The 6,000-nt window shown below is 48.7% G+C and overlaps 2 non-coding genes across 2 annotated transcripts; one reads left to right on the forward strand and one right to left on the reverse strand.

The window, feature by feature from the left end:
* Positions 1 to 525: 525 nt before the first annotated feature.
* Positions 526 to 599, reverse strand: TRNAI-AAU. The gene has a single exon. It is a non-coding gene; the product is annotated as a tRNA-Ile (tRNA).
* Positions 600 to 1,948: 1,349 nt separating this feature from the next.
* Positions 1,949 to 2,021, forward strand: TRNAV-AAC. The gene has a single exon. It is a non-coding gene; the product is annotated as a tRNA-Val (tRNA).
* The last annotated feature ends 3,979 nt before the right edge of the window (positions 2,022 to 6,000 follow it).

Below are 6,000 nucleotides of genomic sequence, written 5' to 3' on the forward strand. Positions count from 1 at the left end.
AGGACGTGTGTGGACTACCCAGTGTATTTTAGGATGCTCAGCACGCCTGACCTCAGTTACTAAATGCCAGGAGAACCCGCCAATGTGAGGACAACCAGAAATGTGCGCATGTTTCTACAATATCCCTTAGTGCTCTCACAAATTCTAGATGTAACTGACAATGAAAATGGGGGAAATGAAATGCTTTCTAGCAAGTAAGTATGAATAAAATCTTAGAAATTTTAGAAGTTGGAAAGTCTGCTTCCAGGCTGAAAATGTTTGTAAAGGCTGAAGTTGGGTAAGTTAAAGGGAAAGATTTTTGGCAAAACAAGTGATTGTAAAATAATAGAATGAATATATCCTGGACAAAATAGTTTCCCCAGTTAAATGATGAAGGAACACCAGAGATTTTTTTTTATTTTTTTAAGTTAGATCAAATCCAATAGGGTACCCTGACAGCATCAATCGTTTAGAAGGAATTTAAAGTGCCAGCCTTAGGAAAGTATAACTAAATCTCTGTAGAGAATACTGAGGGAAAACGCAAGTTGGCCAGTACGGGGCTCGAACCCGCGACCTTGGCGTTATTAGCACCACGCTCTAACCAGCTGAGCTAACCGGCCAACGTGTTGCCGGGTATTTTGCACCAAATTTTAAAAGCTCTGTTTCCTGCAATAGTTCTTCGTGGAAAACTAGACGTTTTTCTACTTTTCTCAGTCCATCCAATTTATCGGGAATAGAAAAATGGAAAGAAAAAATCCATCTTCAAGCACAAATGGACCTCACTCACGGGGAAATTTCGTCTTTCTCAAATCCTGCGATCTAATCAGAACCTTAGCGAAGCCTTTTTCCCCCAGACTGAAAAGCTAATCTTAAAATCCATATGGAAATGCAAAAGACCCAGGAAAGGAAACACAATTTTGAAAAAAAAGGACCAAAGTGGGAGGAATTACGCTTCTTGATTTGAAAACCTTCTCCGATGATGCAGTAACCAAGGCTGAAGCCGTGTCAAAAAGGACAGCCTTACGAATCCACGGAACATAACTAAGAGTCGAGAAGTCACGCCGCCCACATATGGCCAATTGGTTTTCAACCCGCGTGCCAGGGCGTCAGTGAGGGAAAGGATAATCTCTTCAACAAGGAGCGCGGGACAATGGCCCGTCCACATGAGAAAGCCATCGCTCGCCCTTAGGAAAATGCAAATTAAAATCACGCTGAGATACCCTTGCACGCGCACAGGTATGGGAGGGGGTCTTCCTTGGAGCTCTCGGCCCTGCTGAGGTTTGGAAAGGTGGTTCCAGTCCCCATTGGAAAGGTCACTGGGGAGCCCCTGTGGGCCTTTCGGTTTATGCCCTCCTGGTGTTATAAAAACAACATGGGACATTGCAGAGAGGGGAAACTGAGCCTCTGCACGGCATCTCGGGCAGGCCATGTGACATCTCTTAGACGCACTGGGCTCCACTCATCGGCACCGAGTCCAGCGAGGGACAGGCGGACAGTCTCCTCCCCATTTCCGTCCCCACTCTGCCGGGCACACAGGTGGGCACATCCCCCCTCAGGCCTCACCGTCTACGGGTCGAGCCCTGCCCCGCCCAGAATGGGCGCTCTCCGGAGTTCAGTTCAGCGGCTCCCGGTTATTTTCCTGGGATCATTCTCTGGCACCCAAAAGACAGAGACCACAGAACCTTGTAGTCGGATAAACCCAAATGGGGCCACATCGAGGAGTTTTTCTGAAATCTCCCATACGCCGAGGCTGCCAAAAATTTCTGTCTTGCAGTCGGTAAGGGCTTCTTCCCCAGGGAGAGTTTACTTGGTGTGAGTCATTGACTCCAATATTATTGATGTGAATACCTAGAAAAGCGCCGTCAGCTTGAAATTTCTTGGAAGAAAGATCAGTTCAGGGTGACCAGACCTGGGACAGCCAGGGGAAGTCTGTTCTCCGTCAGGGAAGAGGCGAGGGACGCGGAGCCAGGTTTCCGTGGTGTAGCGGTTATCACGTTCGCCTAACACGCGAAAGGTCCCCGGTTCGAAACCGGGCGGAAACAGACGGGCCCTGTCAAAAGGGGCATTTTCTTTCTTTCTTTCTTTTTTTTTTTTTTTTGAAGTTTCTCCAGAGCCCTGCAGTGGACATGTTTGGTATCGCACCATTTATGGTCCTCGGAGTGGGGACCCCTCACCTGGTACCTCCAGCACGTCAGCTGGATATAACTCGCAGGAGGTCCCCTTCCTGGGGGTGTGTCTCCGCTCCTTCCCAAGTCTGTCCTCCCCCCACCCCCAGTGAAGATCTCCTTTGGAAACCGAGCGTCCACAGACACTGTGGTGGATCTCACCAGTCTCAGGCAATTTATTTATTGCCAGACCAATATTTTCAGATATAGGGTCGTTTGGGGGACGAGAGAGAGAAGTGTAGGAGTATCGTGGGACAGGAATCTGCAGGGAGATCTCAGGGGGGCCCAGCCCACTGCCGAACCCATCTCACATGGCGACACCAACCGCCACGCTGCCGTCGTCTGGTCCCCAAGCAGATCTCAGGGACTCGGTCCTCAGGCTGCTCCAACCACGGCCTTGCGGGGAGGAGGGGGGATTTCCACCGCCCGCGCGATTTCGTGGCGGGTTGGGGTGGCACGCAGCCCTGGCCATACCCGCGTCTCCAGGCCAAGGCTCCTGGGGCCCTCAATCTTTCCAACCCCCCGAAGTTCACTCACTCAGCTACAGTGGGATCGAGGCGCGTTCCACTTAGGTCCAGGACTCTCCCGGCGCATTTAGGACGGAGTTGGGGTGTTTCCCTGCATGTATGTGCACTGGAGTCCTCCCAAAGAACCTGGACGTGCAGATACCCTTGCTGGTTGGACATTTCCTTGGACTCAGCCCGCGGCTGGGCGGAGGTCATGGGGCTTTGGCAGCGCCCAGGACCATTCCCGCTGGGAGGAGGGAGCCCACGCGTTCTAAATAAGTGGGGCCATTTGCTGCATTTTGGGAAGTGAGGAAGGAGATGGGGGAAGGTTTAATAGTGACTTGGTTGTGTGTGTTAGTCTCATTTTACTCAAGAATGTGAACAATGAACCACGAATAGGAATGGTCTTTCTTTTCAACTGGCTGATTCATTCCTGTGGGTTCAAAGCAGCTTTGAGGGGTGTTTGGCTCACGTTCAACTCAACAAGAAAATTTGTTTTGCTGGTGCATGAACTGGACTTAGTAAGAATATGAATCGATTTTAAATATTAGGAAAGATCTTCAGGCTCTTTGTTTATTGTTCTGCCTCTTAGACCTAAAACTGGCCCTTTGGGTTTCAAGCCTACAAATAAAGTGCCTCCGTTGCAAGTCTTAAGTAAGTTCTCCAGTGAATCTCACTAACACAGTTCTACCAGGCTACCAGCAGGGCACACTGCTAAACGCACTGTACACCATCCTGGAATATTTCTGGAAGATAGCAGTGTGTGTGTGGGGGGGGCAATCCTCCCAATGGGCAGACCTTTGGCTGGTGGACCTGGGCACCCATTTTATTCAGATATCAGATATCAGAGATGAGCTCATGTACAGTGACTAATGGTTTGGCTGATTGGTCAGAGAGATCAATGTGGAATCCTTAACACAGCACCTCTCTGGAGGAGACCAAAGAATGGGGCGGCTGGGTGATGGACATCGGGGAGGGTATGTGCTATCGTGAGCGCTGTGAGGTGTGCAAGACTGCTGAATCACAGACCTGTACCTCTGAAGCAAATAACACATTATATGTTAAAAAAAAAAGAAGAAGAAGAAGAAGAAGAAGAAGGGGAAGAAGATAGCAGGAGGGGAAGAATGAGGGGGGGAAATCGGAGGGGGAGACGAACCATGAGAGACGATGGACTCCGAAAAACAAACTGAGGGTTCTAGAGGGGAGGGCGGTGGGGGGATGGGTTAGCCTGGTGATGGGTATTAAAGAGGGCACGTTCTGCGTGGAGCACTGGGTGTTATATGCAAACAATGAATCATGGAACACTACATCAAAAACTAATGATGTAATGTATGGTGATTAACATAACATAATAAAAAAATTAAAAAAAAATTTACCCAGGAAAAGTGACCAACCAGAGCAACCAGAGTCCTGGAGAAGTTATTCCCAGATGGCATGAATTCATGATGTGAAGGCGGTGGCTCTGAGTAGCACCATCGGTGGACTGGATGATGTGGGTGTTCAGCCTAGGACCACCTGCTTCCGGTGCAAGGCACTCATTCATCTCACAGCCTGGAGTGTCCTTTGCTGTGGGCTGCAAGCTAAGCTCCTCCCAGCCATTGCTCTCAGCCAAAGGAAGCTAGCGTCTCAGGTTACACCCTCTCCCTGGGAGCAGCCTACATCTAAAAGAAGGTCTCTGAGTGCATGCAACAACTCCACTCTTTTGCCTCGATCCAGGACAACTCTAAAGAGTTATTGCAGGGGCTCCTGGGTGGCTCAGTCGGTTAAGCATCTGCCTTTGGCTCAGGTTATGATCCTGGGTGTCCTGGGATCCAGCCCTGCCCGGAGGGGGGGGGTCCCTGCTCCGTGAGGAGTCTACTTCTCCCTCTGCTCCCCCCCCCCCGTCAGGTGTGCACTCTCTCTCAAATAAGTAAAATCTTAAAAAAATAAAAGTCATTACAACTATATTCTCTCCTAGAATCAGAATTATTTAATACCTTTGCATTTTACTGGAAGTAAAGCCAAGTTCCTAAGATGTCCTACAAGGTCTGGCACATTCTGACCCTCCACTGCCCCCCATCTCATCTCTATTCTCCTTCTTGCTTATGCTCTGGGCCTTGTTGCCATTCCTCAAGCATTTCACGCAAGTACCCGCCTTGGACTTTGGTCCTGGCTGTGCTCTCTGTCCGTCATACCTCGGCACCTTCTTCCCATCGAATGTTACTACCACGTTAGTAAGCCTGCACCAACAACTCAATTCAGAATTCCAACCTACTCCCAACACTACAGCCCCCCCCCCCAGCCCCATTCTTTCAATCACAGGTAACAGCTTTTTATACATTATATCATTTTCATGTTTATTGTGTTATTATTCATTTCTGTTTCCTCCCTCTTCGAGGGTAGAAATTTTGTTGCTGGTGATGGTAACCTGTCTTTGCCATTCCCTAATGCCTCCTAAGTGCCTGAAACTGGGCGATCTTTTTAAACCACAAATCTGTTCATATGACTTCTCTGCCTAAAATCTTCCCGTGGATTCCTATTACTGTTAGAACCAATTAAATAATCCTTAACTTCACCTCTAAAGAGTGATCCCACTCCTTAGTTTATACCTGATATGGATCAGTTAGTGCCTATTAATTATTGCCAGCACCCCCTTTACCGACAAAAGTACCCCGATTTAAACTTTGTATTCTACCAGAGGGTCCCGCATCATCGACATGCTCTCTCCTCTCTGTCTCGTCTCCTACTCTCTCCACCAGTCATGATCGCCAGACACACTGGCCTGCGTTAGCCCCCTCTCCTCGGATGTTTGTGCCCCCGAGGTTCTTTCTGAGGTGTGAAAACGGAAGCCGCTGGGGACCCCTCCTCCTGGCTCGCACTCAGCCCCTTCCTGTCCCATCTGCTTCTACCACATTCTCTTTGTCAAACCACTAAGTGCACCCCCAAAGTCTCACCTACCTGAGAGAAGAGGACATTGCGCCCCCTGTGAATTCCCCTACATCTTCGCTGACTGTCGAGTTTTGCTTCAGACCTGCAGCATGCAGCAGGGAATTCAGAAAGAAGGAGGAGTAGGAAATGTGGTCCCGATCCCATTTATTTGTCCTCAGGATAGTTGAACAAACACAGACGCACATACTGGGCTCAGCCCTCTGAAGCACAGCGGGACAGTGTCTGTTGAAATTGTCAATGCACCAATTCTCTGACATATTTTCTATGTGTGGGAGGTATCAAGACATGAGATATGGTGTGAAAGCAACGAAGAGGTTACCGAAGATAAAAAACAGCAACAATTTCTACGAACTTAGCCCTTAAAAACAAAATAAATAAATAAATGGTGGAAAAGGAAAACCAAAAGAACTACTTCAAACCGT

Source organism: Zalophus californianus, chromosome 7 (genome assembly GCF_009762305.2).
Source record: "Zalophus californianus isolate mZalCal1 chromosome 7, mZalCal1.pri.v2, whole genome shotgun sequence".
In the NCBI taxonomy this organism is placed as follows: Eukaryota; Metazoa; Chordata; class Mammalia; order Carnivora; family Otariidae; genus Zalophus; species Zalophus californianus.